This window comes from Electrona antarctica (genome assembly GCF_951216825.1).
Source record: "Electrona antarctica genome assembly, chromosome: 9".
Taxonomy (NCBI): Eukaryota; Metazoa; Chordata; class Actinopteri; order Myctophiformes; family Myctophidae; genus Electrona; species Electrona antarctica.
In genome coordinates this window covers 36,567,868-36,583,560 of record NC_136790.1, presented here as the reverse complement: position 1 = coordinate 36,583,560, position 15,693 = coordinate 36,567,868, and positions in this window count along the sequence as shown.

Below are 15,693 nucleotides of genomic sequence, written 5' to 3'. Positions count from 1 at the left end.
GCATTTTTTACACATGAGCGCAGTTAGAACTTTTCCATTTCATCTTATGAGAGGTGGGGTTCATGTGGTGCCGGCCTGCACGCGCATGCTGGTGCTTATCAGTGTAACGTCGTCTGATAAGGCGTCTATAGGGTGCTGAGACCCCCCTGAAACCTCCCCAAGGTCCCCTGGACGGACGGACGGACGGACGGACGGACGGACGGACGGACGGACGGACGGACGGACGGACGGACGGACAGACAGACAGACAGACAGACAGACAGACAGACAGACAGACAGACAGACAGACAGACAGACAGACAGACAGACAGACAGACAGACAGACAGACAGACAGACAGACAGACAGATTACATGTATTTGGCCAATCCTTGAATTAGAAAATGTCTGCTTTCTAAAGGTGTACATGTGTGAAGATGTAACCAGCAGACAGAGAATAAACTAGAAAAAGTGCCCTTCTGGGCACAGGTCTCAACCAGGAGGATAGGACTGTGTGAGATGTTTGGCAAAATGTTTAGGAGTAATATAAATAAGTAATATGTTTGCCTTTGATGGCAATTGGATGATTTGAGGCATTTTGTTCCAAAAATGTGTTTTGCAAAAATCAACCTGTTGGTGGCGCTATAACAGGCCAATGTGAAAAGGGTGGGATATATTCCTCAGCCTAGTAAGAAAATGTTTGAAAGATTTGACGTAAATTGCATGCTGCGTTCATGATTTGAGGCTTTTGTTCAAAACGGGGCAATCTTGCAAACTGTGAAAGCCAATTATAGCCAATTAGGATGGAATATGAAATATCGGACAGATCCGACTTGAGCACATGACCATAGAGATACTGTGTAACGATTTTTGAGATTTTTGGACAGAATCTGGAGGAGTAATATCCAAATGTGTTTTACAAACTTCGGCCTCCTGGTGGCGCTATAAAAGGCAGATGTGGAAAATGCAGGTCAAAGGTTTGTCCTTGGGGCCTCCTGGTGCCACTATAAACGGCAGATGTAGAAAATGCAGGTCAAAGGTTTGTCCTTGGCCTCTAGGGAGTGTGCATGTAACGTTTCACGCAGATCGGTGCAGTTTTAGGTAAACAATGTGAAAAGCTGCCTCATGGTGGCGCTATAACAGGCCGTTCTGGAAAATGCGGGGCAGAGGTTCATCGTTGGCATCCAGGGAGTGTGTGTGCAAAGTTTGGCATCGACCGGGTTAACGGTGCCAGAGATTAGCTGGTAACGGACGGACGGAAGGACACACACACGGACGGACACACACACACACAGACGGAGTGCAAAACATACTCTCTCCCCATGCCTTCGGCCTGGTGGAGACAATTAAGCAGATACATGAAGTATTGGCATAAGATATCAAAGCGAGTCTACTGTATTCAAACAGCCAGGTTATTGCTGTGATGACATATTAATATTCTTGTAAACGCTCCAATCCAATTATTACCATAACTTAATTATTCCCAGTAATCAGGGTACTGATTTGGCAACAGACGTGTCCTCTACAGTAGAACACACTGACCAGCTGTGCACCAACATCATCAAACAGCTGCAGGGTGTATGGGCACTGGACTGGACTGTGTTTTCACCTGTACCTTGACACTTACTGGAAGCTAACATTTTGATGGAAACTATATACCGTTGCTGTCGGGTGGAAGAGAGAAAGAAAGAGAGAGAGAGAGAGAGAGAGAGAGAGAGAGAGAGAGAGAGAGAGAGAGAGAGAGAGAGAGAGAGAGAGAGAGACGTTGTGTATGGACTCAGGAGCAGAACACACAGAGGCAGTGCAAATGAGTTGTAATTTCAAAGGACAAGTAAAGGGCTTATAGAGGTGAAGGGCATTTTGTGCAGTGCAAGTAAGACAAGTATATAACAACCACAAACATACAGTGGTACAGTCATGGCCATTGGCTATTAATCAGTCCATTAATTTCCTGAAGGACGGCCAGGTAAGGGATGGAGAATGAAGAGTTCAGTACGGACAGAGAGGTACAGTATAGACTACGGTATGTGTTCCCTCTCGTTGGGAGGGGCAGGGACCTGTTTGGGGTATCCTGATGCCATGCGGTTGTAGTGGTACAGTCAGTGTGAGGGTTGACTGAGACGAGGGGCCTACTTCACTGCACTGCTCCTCAAAGTCTGGGGTCCTTGAGGGGGTTCCAACGGGTCCCCTAGCTAATATAAATTTGCTTTGAAATCAGTTAAACCACTACAGGAGCTGTAACAAACTTTACTCCTCGCTCCGTTGAGCAGGAGTAAGAGGCCTGACATGAAACAGCAGCCCGACTTCAACTGATGGTTCAAGTGAGGATAGAGGAGGGAGGACATATTTGGCTGGTTCCCTGGAGGGAGGTTACGGTATGACCGATGTAATGAAGGTGAGGAGAGGTTGGATCAGGATGCTCATCTGGTTTACCTCCCGTCACCCTCCTTCAAGGACAGCCAGGGCTGCCATGCATTAGTATGATGATCGTTATGCTCTGTTTGCAATCGTTTCAATCATATTAATGCTTTCAAAGGTATGCAAATGAAGCATCCCAGAGGGATGGAATGAAAGTACTAAGTAACGCGAGAGAAAAAGAGATATACTGTAGAGGAGGCAGGAAAGAGTGAGAAATGATGAGGGAGAGAGAGAGAGAGAGAAAGAGAGAAGGGGGGGGGGGTGGGGCGGGAGAAAAAAAAGAGAGAGCGAGAGATATGGAGAGTGGTTTAGATGCTTGGCATGTCATCAACACAGCATGTGTGCATCCTAAAAATGGAAAAGTTTCGAGCCAATTATTTTGGACAGTGTTCAGAGCCGACAGTAATGAATTGTAGACAAACAAACAAACAAACAAACAAACAAACAAACAAACAAACAAACAAACAAACACACAAACAAACAAACAAACAAACAAACAAACAAACAGAAAGACAGACAGACAGACACGCAGACAGACTAACAGACGGATAGATAAACAACACATGCGGTCAGACTGATAAATAAATAGACAGACATATGGACACGCAGACAGACAGAGAGTTGTTGGTGTTTTTCTGATGAAAAACAGTTTTGCCAAATGGAAAAGTAACGGATGAGAGGATAGAGCCGCATGCGAGAACTTCTTGTTGTTGATTTAGTTTTGCAGAGAGAGAGAGAGAGAGAGAGAGAGAGAGAGAGACAGACAGACAGACAGACAGACAGACAGACAGACAGACAGACAGACAGACAGACAGACAGACAGACAGACAGACAGACAGACAGACAGACAGACAGACAGACAGACAGACAGACCAGGGACGTGCACACATAGACATCAAAGGGGCTTCAGCCACTGCCCTTTTACCCGTCTGTAAAACAACTGCCCTTTCCAGACCTGCACGAACAAACAAACGTGGATTTAGCACCCTCTAGCGACAGTGGACGTCAGACTTCGGCACTCTATTATAACTCTATCAATGGCCGGGACCCATTTGTGGGTCGCAGACATTATTTTTATTTTTTTAATTAAATTTTTATCCCACGATTTTGTAACCCATTTTTTCACCCAGTGTCGAATATCTAATGTAATCCTGGGCGCTACATTTTCATCAACAAAATACAATGTTTTAAAAAAAGACCACTTCCCATCACATGAAGTCGCAAGCCGCTGACTGTCACCTCAGCCAGGTGGAGATTCACTGGGAGGACGTCACGTAACGCATATCGTTGCTGTTTGCTTGAAACCATGTATGTCCTAAAATGCTTACTGTTCCAAGAAATTGGAAAAAAAGGGACAACCTGTGTTCTAATGGATCCAATTCAGTTACTTAGCTGAAATGTGCTGTACAAATACATTTGCAATGATTTGCCTTGCCTCGATCACTGTCTTAGCTAGTGCAGCCAGCCACGCACATGCACACATGCACGCACACACGGACATCATTTATATATTTATTTGGCTGTCTGAAATGTCCATATAGCACTAAAACGGAACATTCAGTTTTAGTTCTAATGGCCAGAGAGACTAATAGTCAATACTGTAAACAAACTAACAAACAATTACCCGATGAGTGTCAAGATTGACCTCCACGCAAGCATGCACTCACGCTCACGCACACGCACACGCGCACACACACACACATGTACAGTACATGCACTGCGCACACACGCACGATAGACAGATTATATTTATGAAGCCTTAGAGGAAAGAAGCTAATACAAATGGAGCTGACCGTGTGTGTGTGTGTGTGTGTGTGTGTGTGTGTGTGTGTGTGTGTGTGTGTGTGTGTGTGTGTGTGTGTGTGTGCGTGCATGTGTGCGTGCGTGTTTCACTTCACCTGTCATTTTTATCAGACATGTTATCAGTTATGATTTATGTATTATTTGCTTAAGTTATCAGGAGAGAGAGACCACGCACGCACGCACACACGCACGCACGCACGCACGCACGCACGCACGCACGCAGACACACACACACACACACACACACACACACACACACACACACACACACACACACACACACACACACACACACACACACACACACACACACACACTGACACCTACAGTAATAGTGCATCGTCGTCGTTGGGTGGAGTGTAATATTTATTTTTCAAAATGTTTCAAAAATAACGTGTCACGTTGTGAGCTTGTAGATTGGCTATGTTTTGCTGCTTTACTTTTGAGTGACACGTAGTGACGAAGTAGGACATTACACAGAGATGATATTGACACGGTACATCTATATGTCTCTCTGGTATCTCCACCCGACACCCCCCTTTGGCCTTTTACCCCTATTATCACTCCTGTGTATTGTACAATAATTGCATTACACTTAATACAATTGCGCTGGGATTTCAAAAGAAAATCCCCATTACCATTGAGTAAATGAGATTTAGTAAAGCCTATTCACAACGGAATTAGCTATGCATGCTTGCACAGTAATACACACACAGCATTAAAAATGTAACATATGGCTGTTACAAAAACCAACAGATGCAACTGTATATCTTTCCTCGATTCTCACTTTTCTAATTGAATATGGAGGCGAACTGAACTCCCAAAGCCCATAAGGTATAATATAGATGACTAATCCCTCTTCATTTAATTACTTATTGAGATAAGTTCTGTTTTGTGGTGAATTCACACCAAAGTGTTAATCCTGTTAGTGGCCAGGGACTCCCATGATGGGGGATAAAGCAACCCTTTTACTTTGGTTTTTATTTGTTCATTGAAGTATGTTTGCTGAGCTTCATGGAGGCAATTTGTACCGTGTCCTCCAGGGTTCTACTACGTTTGCTTTTTTTTTTACTCTACATCTGTGTGTGTGTGTGTGGGTGTGTGTGTGTGTGTGTGTGTGTGTGTGTGTGTGTGTGTGTGTGTGTGTGTGTGTGTGTGTGTGTGTGTGTGTGTGTAAGGACACTTGGTGGTCAACAAACGCTATTTCCTATTTACATGCTTGGACGGACAGAGAGACAGACACAGACACAGCCAGGCTGGCAGGCAGGCAGGGACACACATAGCTGTCTATAGGAGTGGCTAACACCACTAAAAAATGTGCCCCACTGGAAGAGGAGGGCTGATGGTGAACCAAACGAGCCAACATCCTGTTATCCACATTCTATTGGACGGCGACCCCAGAGGCAAATTCAAAGAACAATCAACAATCAAACTGTTTTGCACCATTTCCTTTTTTTCTTTTATTTTTTTGTGATTTAGGATGGACGGACGGACGGACGGACGGATGGACGGCAAATGGGGCTGTGATTACACTGCAACGTTGCCCAAATTTGGAGTCATACATCATAATTGATTGACATCACAGATGACTGATGTCACAGGTTGCTCAAATTAAGTGCCAGATTTAGACTATACACCATTCCTTCCATAATCTGCTTCCTTGACTCCTTTGTCTCCCGCCTCATATAAATGGCATCACTAGATCCTGATCGGCTGGTTCAGTACATCGTGATCCGATCAGACTTAGTCCATGATTTGGGCTGGCCCCTGGGCGCGGTCATAGCCCAAGCATGTCATGCTGCTACTGCAGCCATTCACCTGACTCAGGGTGACAACGACACAAAACAGTACCTGGCGGACCTGGACAATATGCACAAAGTGATTCTTCAGGGACCAGACGAGGCGTCGCTTTTGTCCTTGGCAGAGACACTGGCAGAGAGAGGCATCGCCCATAAGATTTGGTTTGAGCAACCAGAGAACATCCCCACCTGTCTGGCCCTGAAGCCTTATTGCAAAGAGATGGTCCGTCCACTACTACGCAACTTCGATCTCTTCAAATGACATGCACTGCTGGCCTGCACGGACAATGCAATTTGGACCCTTTGTAACTAGACTTTAAATAAACACTGAGGATTTTACAGTTACTTGGGAATGTGTATAGGGTTGTGATATGGAACTGGAGGAACCGCGGATCCAACATTGAGGAAAAGGAAACGGTTCCATCACATTTGGAAGCCTTTCTGGAACCGGTTCTGTCAGCTGGTATGTGCACTTTACGTCTGCTATGCGCATGCAATTACAACACTGGTGGTTCTCAAACCTTTTCATTTCGAGGACCACCATAACTCTGGGAGAGTACAAATGGAACCAAATGGACCCATAAGGGTCCATTTGGTTCCATTTGTACACTCTCAGAGTTAGACTTCTAAAGGTCCATCTGGAACCCGCTGTAGGAACCGTTAAAGAATCGTCCCGTTAAGAGGAAATCGTTAATGAACCGGAATCGTTAAAATCCTAAATGTTCCCAATCCTAGACGTGTGTAGGGATGTATTCTGAGCCCCTTCTCTACTCCCTGTGCACCTACGACAGTGTGTCTATGCACAGTTCCAACCAAGAGAGATCACGAATGACGACGAGACAGCCCGATTGAGAGCCGTGGAGAGCCTGACTGACACAATGGTGCCGGATGAACAACCTGGCTCTCAACGTTGAAAAGAACAAAGAGGTACTCATAGATTACAGGAGGCTTCGCAGAGAACACTCCCCTATCCAGAAAAGATTGGCTGTCGGGGGCACTCTAGACCATCCTGCGTCAGGGCCTGGTGCTGCGTAGCTACGCCACTGATCCTGAGTGGCTGCTTCACTGCCTGGTATGGTAACTCAAGTACTGGTACCGACCTCAACTGCAATATGGTTGAGGTCAACAAATGCTGTGTCAGCAAGGCCCTGCATGCAATCAGGCACATGAAGGCCCTGCATGCAATCAGGCACATGAAGAAACCACTGATGAACAAAGCACTACTGATGGTGTTTAATATGCCAAGCTTGTACATTGTACTATAAACTGTTTTTGCTGTCTTTCTTTTTGAGGGGCGCTAGCCCCTCCCTCCTATGTCCAGCTTTAAGTGTTTGTGTACACTCAAACATTGAAGACAAAAGTGAGAATGCAAATTGTGATTGGCCAGAATGAGATTATGTATGACGATGTATGATGATAAGAGCTCCCCTCACGTGAGTGTCCCTGGCTGTCTCCTTGGCTGTGTCCCTGACTCCCTGCCTGGCCGGATCTGAGCACGGAAATAGCATGGCATTGGTCATGGTGAGGTTCATCATGGAGATGATATCAAACCGTAGTCTCACTCACGCACGCACGCACGCACGCACGCACGCACGCACGGGAAAGTGTCATAGTAGCTTAATTGTTTACAACCGAAACAGACTTCCTGTGCACTAACTTCCTCTTCAAAATAAGAGCCACATGTAATGATTAGTCAAGTCTTACAGGACATTAACATCACATTTGAGTTCATTTTGAATGCCTGTCAGATTTCTCTACATAACTGTCTCAGCTGTTGGTGTGCAAATGCGCCTTGCATGTCTTTGATCTACGCGCAGAAAACATTTATGGAGTTGGAACAACAGATGTTCAGGGGGAGGAGAAACGCACCTTGGCCCTGCCCTTCAGGCCACTCTCCGCCCCCCACGTCAATCTACCTGTCCCCATTTATACCTGCCCAGTACCACCCAGAATCCTCCATGTTTCGCCCGCGTCGCTGCGTCGCACACTAGCCGCCTTCCTACAGGCTTCTCGCAACCCACCCCCACCCCTTCACCACCTATTAAACAAAACTCTCTCCTCTCCTTCTCAGGTTCTTGCGGGGGATATCGTCCATGCGCACCGTAAGACGAACGCCTTACGACGAACGCCACACGACGAGTGCCATTCGACCACCTCCCCAAAGACTCAGGGTCGGCGACCCCCCCGGAACCTACACATCCGTATTCATTCATCCCTCCTGCATCCCTCCATTACTTCACTGTCAATAAATCACTTAAACCTACCCAATGGTGTGTTTATTCCTACCAGTGAATGGGTTCGATTCCCCCTGGGGACGCTGTGGGCACTGGGGGCGTGTTCCCTCCTCCGCGTCATCAGTGGGGTTGGCAAAAGGGCCTTTCTGTGTGGAGTTTGCATGTTCTCCCCGTGTCCCCTAGGGGGAAAGGAACTGGTCGGAATAACGTGTTCCTTGAACTTCCTTCCACGCGCAATGTCCGGCCAGGGAAACTCTCCCCTGTCAGGTGAAAATGCATAGAAGGAAGCATGAGGTCAGTCCGCTGCCCCCCCAGGTTGGCAGAGGAAGTGTAGCGCCCAGGATTACATAAGTTAATTGACACTGGGTGAAACAAAAATGGGTTACAAAATTGTGGGATAAAACATTAAAAAAAAAAAAAAACATTTTGACGACGTATGCACACTGGCGCATCGGTTGTGTGCCCCCCTTATTATTAATAACATCTAAACATGTAACATGTAAAGACAACATGAACATAGTACTCTTATTATGCATATCACATTCTCACCGAGAAATATTTGAGTTAAAAAAAGGGGGGAAAAAGTAATTAAAAACAAACAAAAAAACCGAATGGTTCAAGCCCATTAATTAAGATTCGAGTGCCAACCCTAACGAGCGATGGTTCGAACCCCGAATGTTCGTGGGACAGCCTTAGCACGCACGCACGCACGCACGCACGCACGCACGCACGCACGCACGCACGCACGCACACAGAGGCCAGGGAGGAGAGCTTTACAGTACAGTATACGTACAGCACAAATACAGTCAGTACGTATAAGCACAAGTACAGTACAACACCACTCACTTCAGACGGCCCAAAGACGGCCCAAATTAGCCATGCTGCAACATTGTCTGAAGGACAAGACTTGTGAAGGACTCATGTTTAGTGCCCTATACAAACATAAAAGTCCATAGACTTGGCTGCATTTGGTTTTTGTTAAAAGTGCTCTAAATAAACATTAAAAGTCTATATAGACTTGACTGCCATATGATGTAATTTCAAGCCACATTATAGTCATCTGCAGCACGCATGCACTCACTCACTCACGCACAAATTGCTGAATAAGCTGTTGTGATTCAAGGATATCATCATCAATCTTGAAACTTTGGACAGAGGTGGTCCTTTGACTGTGTGTGTGTGTGTGTGTGTGTGCGTGCGTGCGTGCGTGCGTGCGTGCGTGCGTGCGTGCGTGCGTGCGTGCGTGCGTGCGTGTGTGCGTGCGTGTCACAGTGAAGACATTGGTTCATCCTCACTCACGATGGCATGTCAAGGGTCAGTGTTAAAACTGAATTACTGTAGGGCATGATGTGGTGAGGTAAAAGGTTTAAGCTGAGAGTTCACACGATGGTTGGAAGTCAAAGGCGGTCAAAAGATGTTAGTCTGTAGACATTCCCTCTTTCTTTCTTTCTTTCTTTCTTTCTTTCTTTCTTTCTTTCTTTCTTTCTTTCTTCCCTTCCTATTCCTTCCTTCCTTCCTTCCTTCCTTCCTTCCTTCCTTCCTTCCTTCCTTCCTTCCTTCCTTCCTTCCTTCCAATGGCATATTTGCACATAACCCTGAGTGGAAATACGGAAATGTATGTGTTCAATGGGAGATACAGTAGAAACTAGAAAAAGTGCCCTTCTGGGCACAGGTAGAGAGAGTGTGTGTGTGTGTGTGTGTGTGTGTGTGTGTGTGTGTGTGTGTGTGTGTGTGTGTGTGTGTGTGTGTGTGTGTGTGAGTGTGTGTGTGTGTGTGTGTGTGTGTGTGTGTGTGTGTGTGTGTGTGTGTGAGTGAGTGAGACACGGCTTTGCCTGTTGTAGCGCCACCATGAGGCTGATTTGAAAACTGGCATTTGTTCCTCAGCCCAGTGGGAATATGCATGCACAGTTTCACCGCAATCGGACGCTGTGTTGAGTAGTTGTGTCGATTTGTACAAAACGGGTACAAAGCGGGCTACTCCTGAAAAGTTTAGATGCCAATCGTAGGCAATGAAGGTGGATTATGATAAATCAAACAAACCCGTCTTGATCACATGACTATGGAGAGCATGTGTACCGATTTGTGTGAAATGTGGATAACATCTGAAGGAGTAATATTAGAAAATGTGTTTTACATATGTCGGCCTCCTGGTGGCGCTATAAAGAGCAGATGTGAAAAATTCCAGGCAAAGGTTTTTCCTTGGCCTCTAGGGAGTTGGCATACAAAGTTATCCACAAATCCGTGCAATTGGAGGTAAAAACACTTTTCGGCCAGTTATAGCGCCACCATGAGGCTGAGTTGAAAATGTTCACATGGCATTTCTTCCTCGGCCTAGTGGGAATGTGCGTGCGCAATTTCATGGAAATCACACGATGTGTTCATGATTTGCAGCATTTTGTTTGAAACTGAGCACTCCTGCGAACTTTGGAAGACAATCTTAGCCAATCAGGATGGAGTCTGAGAAATCTGAAAAACCCGTTTCGTTGAATGGCTCTAGAGAGACTGTGTACCAATTTGCGTGATGTTTGGACAAAATCTGTAGGTGTACTGTCCAAAAACTTGTTTTGCACAAAGCGGCCTCCTGGTGGCGCTATAACAGGCCGTTCTGGAAATTGTGGGGCAGAGGTTCATCGTTGGCATCCAGGGAGTGTGTGTGCTAAATTTGGCATCGACCGGGTTAACGATGCCGGAGATTAGCTGTTCACAGACGGACGGACACACGGACGGACAGACACACGGACACACACACGGACGGACGGACGGAGTGCAAAACATACTCTCTCCCCATGCCTTCGGCCTGGTGGAGACAATAAGTTCCGATGCAGTGGACATTTTCAGACCACTATTGAGTAGAAGTAATAGCCACAATAGTTGCATATATGCCCTCATCCTTCAAAATAAAGGCTTAATAAAGGCTGGTAGGTCTGTGAAAGAACAAATCCAGATGATAAAACTAGAAAAAGTGCCCTTCTGGGCACAGGTCTCCACCAGGGGGATAGGAGTGTGTGTGTGATGTTTGGCAAAATGTTTAGGAGCAATATAAACGTGTGTGTGTGTGTGTGTGTGTGTGTGTGTGTGTGTGTGTGTGTGTGTGTGTGTGTGTGTGTGTGTGTGTGTGTGTGTGTGACGCGGCTTGGCCTGTTGTAGCGCCACCATGAGGCTGTTTAGAAAACTGTTAAGTAGCATTTCTTCCAAAGCCTAGTGGGAATATGCATGCACAGTTTCACCACAATCGGACACTGCGTCGAGTAGTTGTGGCGATTTGTACAAAACGGGTACAAAGCGGGCTACTCCTGAAAAGTTTAGAAGCCAATTGTAGCCAATGAGGGTGGATTATGAGAAATCAAACAAACGTCTTGATCACATGACTATGGAGAGCATGTGTACCGATTTGCGTGAAATTTGGATAAAATCTGAAGGTGTAATATTAGAAAATATGTCGGCCTCCTGGTGGCGCTATAAAGAGCAGATGTGAAAAAATTCAGGCAAAGGTTTTTCCTTGGCCTCTAGGGAGTTGGCATACAAAGTTATCCACAGATCCGTGCAGTTAGAGGTAAAAACACTTTTCGGCCAGTTATAGCGCCACCATGAGGCTGAGTTGAAAATGTTCATGTGGCATTTCTTCCTCAGCCTAGTGGGAATGTGTGTGCACAATTTCACGGAAATCACACGATGTGTTCATGATTTGCAGCATTTTGTTTGAAACTGAGCACTCCTGCGAACTTTGGAAGCCAATCTTAGCCAATCAGGATGGAGTCTGAGAAATCTGAAAGACCTGTTTCGTTGAATGGCTCTAAAGAGACTGTGTACCAATTTGCGTGATGTTTGGACAAAATATGTAGGTGTACTGTCCAAAAACTTGTTTTGCACAAAGAGGCCTCCTGGTGGCGCTATAACAAGCCGTTCTGGAAATTTTGGGGCAGAGGTTCGTCGTTGGCATCCAGGGAGTGTGTGTGCCAAATTTGGCAATTAAAAACAAGCATTCATTAACATTGACATATTTAGGTATGAGCCATACAATAAATACATAAAAGATATATCCCCAAATTTATTTTGGACAGTAAGCATATATACTGAGGGTGGGCTGTACAGGGGGCAGCCTGTGATTATGTGCTCGGCACGCTGGTCAGGCTCGCCACACTCGCATGCCACACTGTCCGATAGGCTCCACTTCTTCATAGATGACTTGAAGCGTCCGACGCCAGAGCGCAGACGTTTCAGCAAGGTGGCATGTCTTCTCCTTTTACACCACCTGCTGGGTTCCGGATGTATCGTTGGATGCGGTAGGGCCCAGCAACCTCCCACGACTGTTTCCAGGATGCTGCCAGCCAGGCGTCTCTGGACAAGTCATCAGGAATAGACTGTAGCATCTCTTGTGCTGCCTTGTTGTAGGGATGGCGAGACTTGAGCCTACATGGTGGTGACTGTATTTTTGTGGCTTTGTGCAGGATATGCCAGTCGTACTTCTGGGCTTTTCTGACCAGGGCGAGGGTAGCCGCATCCCATCGGAGATTGGCTGGGGCTGGGGGAGGATACCGGGGTGGGTTTCAGACAACCAGTTACTATCCGGAGGGCGCTGTTAATGACAGTATACCTTGTGCACATGTGGACTTTTGCTCCAGGCAGGAGTACAATATTCTGCTATGGGTAGGACCAGGGCGTGGATATGCGTATACAGAGTCTGGGGGGAAGCTCCCCAAGTCAAACCCGCCAGGCGGCGGATGAGCGAGACCCTTGCTGTTGTCTTGGCCTTCACTTCATCCAGGTGTTGCTTGTAGGACAGTGTCCGGTCCAAGCATATGCCAAGGTACTTGGGGGCTTGGAACTCCATGCCGTTGTTGCCAACATATACACGTCCAGTTCCCTTCTAGCTTCCCGGTTGTTGAGGTGGTAAGCTGCAGACACTGTTTTGCCCATGCTGAGCTGAAGGTGCCACTTCTGGAGGTAGTCTGCTAGGATGGCCATGTCTCGGTTGAGGCCATCTTCCATCGCCTTCCATGTTGGCCGCCGAAGTATGATGTCCAAGTCGTCTGCATAGCCGTACTTACGTTGTATCTGGCAGGTCTTGAATGTAGATGTTAAACAACATCGGTGAGAGGACGGAGCCTAGCGGGACACCCTTCTTCAACCTTCTGAGTCTGCTGGTCTGGCCGTCGCTGGTCTGTAGGAGGAGACTACGGTTTGATATCATCTCCATGATGAACCTCGCCATGATGTGCTGGTTTTACAAAACGTTAAAAGTCTTTATCATGGTCCTTCAAACGTGTATTAAAATATTCTCTTTGTCTCCACCAGGCAAAAGGCATGGGGGGAGAATGTTTTGCATTCCGTCTGTCCGTCCATGTGTGTGTCTGTCCATCTGTGTGTCCGTCCATCTGTGTGTCTGTCCATCTGTGTGTCCGTCCATCTGTGTGTCTGTCCATCTGTGTGTCTGTCCATCTGTGTGTCCGTCCATCTGTGTACAGCTAATCTCCGGCACCGTTGGCCCGGTCAAGCCAAACTTTGAAACGAACGGCCTGTTATAGTGCCACCATGAGGCAGACTTTTGCAAAACACATTTATTTACCTGTATACTCGTGCACATTGTATTCATACATCACAGCTATCTCTATCTCTATAGTCATGTGATCAACACGGATCTGATTAAAAGCTATTTGCCTGCAGGTGTTGCTGTTGAGGGATTTTGCCCGTCAGCCATCGCCTCTTAGTTTACCACACATACAAACTCGCACTGTCTCACGCACACATTTTTATTTAGGTAGGCCTAAGTGTAGCATGAGACAGACACGGCCTACACTGCTGAACATTAGCCTAAAATAGCAGATCTACAAGCTCTGTATATTTTTTGCCAAAGAGATTTGGTGTAGACAGAACAAAGTGGCCAAGTACAGTTGCAACTCAGGTCCAGTTGAGTTTACTAAGCCTATAGAGTTTAATTTCGCAGTCTATTACTGTTAATAATAATAACTATAATAATAATAATAATAATAATAATAATAATAATAATAATAATAATAATAATAATAATAATAATAATAATAATAATAATAATAATAACTCTTTTTCAATGTTGCTAATTTGAATGCCAGTGTTTGGTCCTTAAGTAATAATTAAATACAATATTATTATGGTTCCAAATCACAAGAAGTTGTCTCAAGACTGACTCACTTCACAAGAGCAGGTGTTACATAGAGTCTATGTCACATAGACCATGAAGAGCAGGTGTTACATAGACCATGAAGAGCAGGTGTTACATAGACATAGACCATGCAAAAAAAGTTGGAGTTCGACATACTGTGGTTTACAAAGCAGGGTTTGGGGACTGTAATGACGATTTCCTGTACTCACAGGGAGCTGTCAGTGGGCTGTGTAAGAGGCTCCACTTGAGGAGGTCTTATGGTTTAGACTAGGATCTGTATCTTGCCTTAGGCGTTAGGGGGAGGGAGTTGAGAATAGTAGTAAGTTGAGCCCAGTATTTTAGCTAGGTACCTCCTTCTTATTATTATTCCAATACTTACTCACAATATAGGATACTTACGGTATGATATATTTAGGATATATAATAGGCGTAATATTATTATATTCTTGATTTTCTAACTCTGCTGAGTCTGCTCTAGTGCTCTGCTCGCCATACTTTATAGGGTGACGTGACGTCATGGCCTGACCGTTTCCGTCGACCGTTTCCGTGACAACAGGGACCCTTACAGGTCCTTGCAGTGGTCCAAAGTGGTCCCCAGCCAAGTATGGAGTCTCCTCACTGAAAAAATTTGTTCATGTCATTATGGTACAATAACAACTGCTCTTCACAGAGAGAAACAGGGAAAACACCAAATTATAAGGAAATCATTAACCATATTCAGTGCATTACTTGATAAGCCCAAGTGAAGCAGGTGGAAAGTACTGTTCATTAGCTAATATAGTAGATGTGTGTGTGTGTGTGTGTGTGTGTGTGTGTGTGTGTGTGTGTGTGTGTGTGCGTGCGTGCGTGCGTGCGTGCGTGCGTGCGTGCGTGCGTGCGTGCGTGCGTGCGTGCGTGCGTGCGTGCGTGTGTGTGTGTGTGCATGTGCACGTGTGCGTGCGCGTGTGTATGTGTGTGACCTTGGAGAAAAGGCATAGAAGTTGTCTAGCTACCCTACAGTACTGAGTTGATTAGCCTATTGCCTTTGATCTAAGACTTAACGAGCAGATAATGTGATGTTAACGAGTGTATAGCCTTAGCGGGAATTTAATGCATTAAAACCGGGAAAGCATCTCTGTCATTTTAGATTTTAGTTACTACAACAACATTACATTTTTAGCTGCTGGTTTAGAATTTCTGTGTGATCAGACTCAGGTCTTAATGCGTTAACCACTAATCAGTCCCTGGGAAAAATAAAAGTTGTCTAGACTGGAAAGTTCCTGTGTTTTAGATGAATCAGGATCAGTATGTTTTGAACAGAGATGGTTTACATTTTGCGTTCAG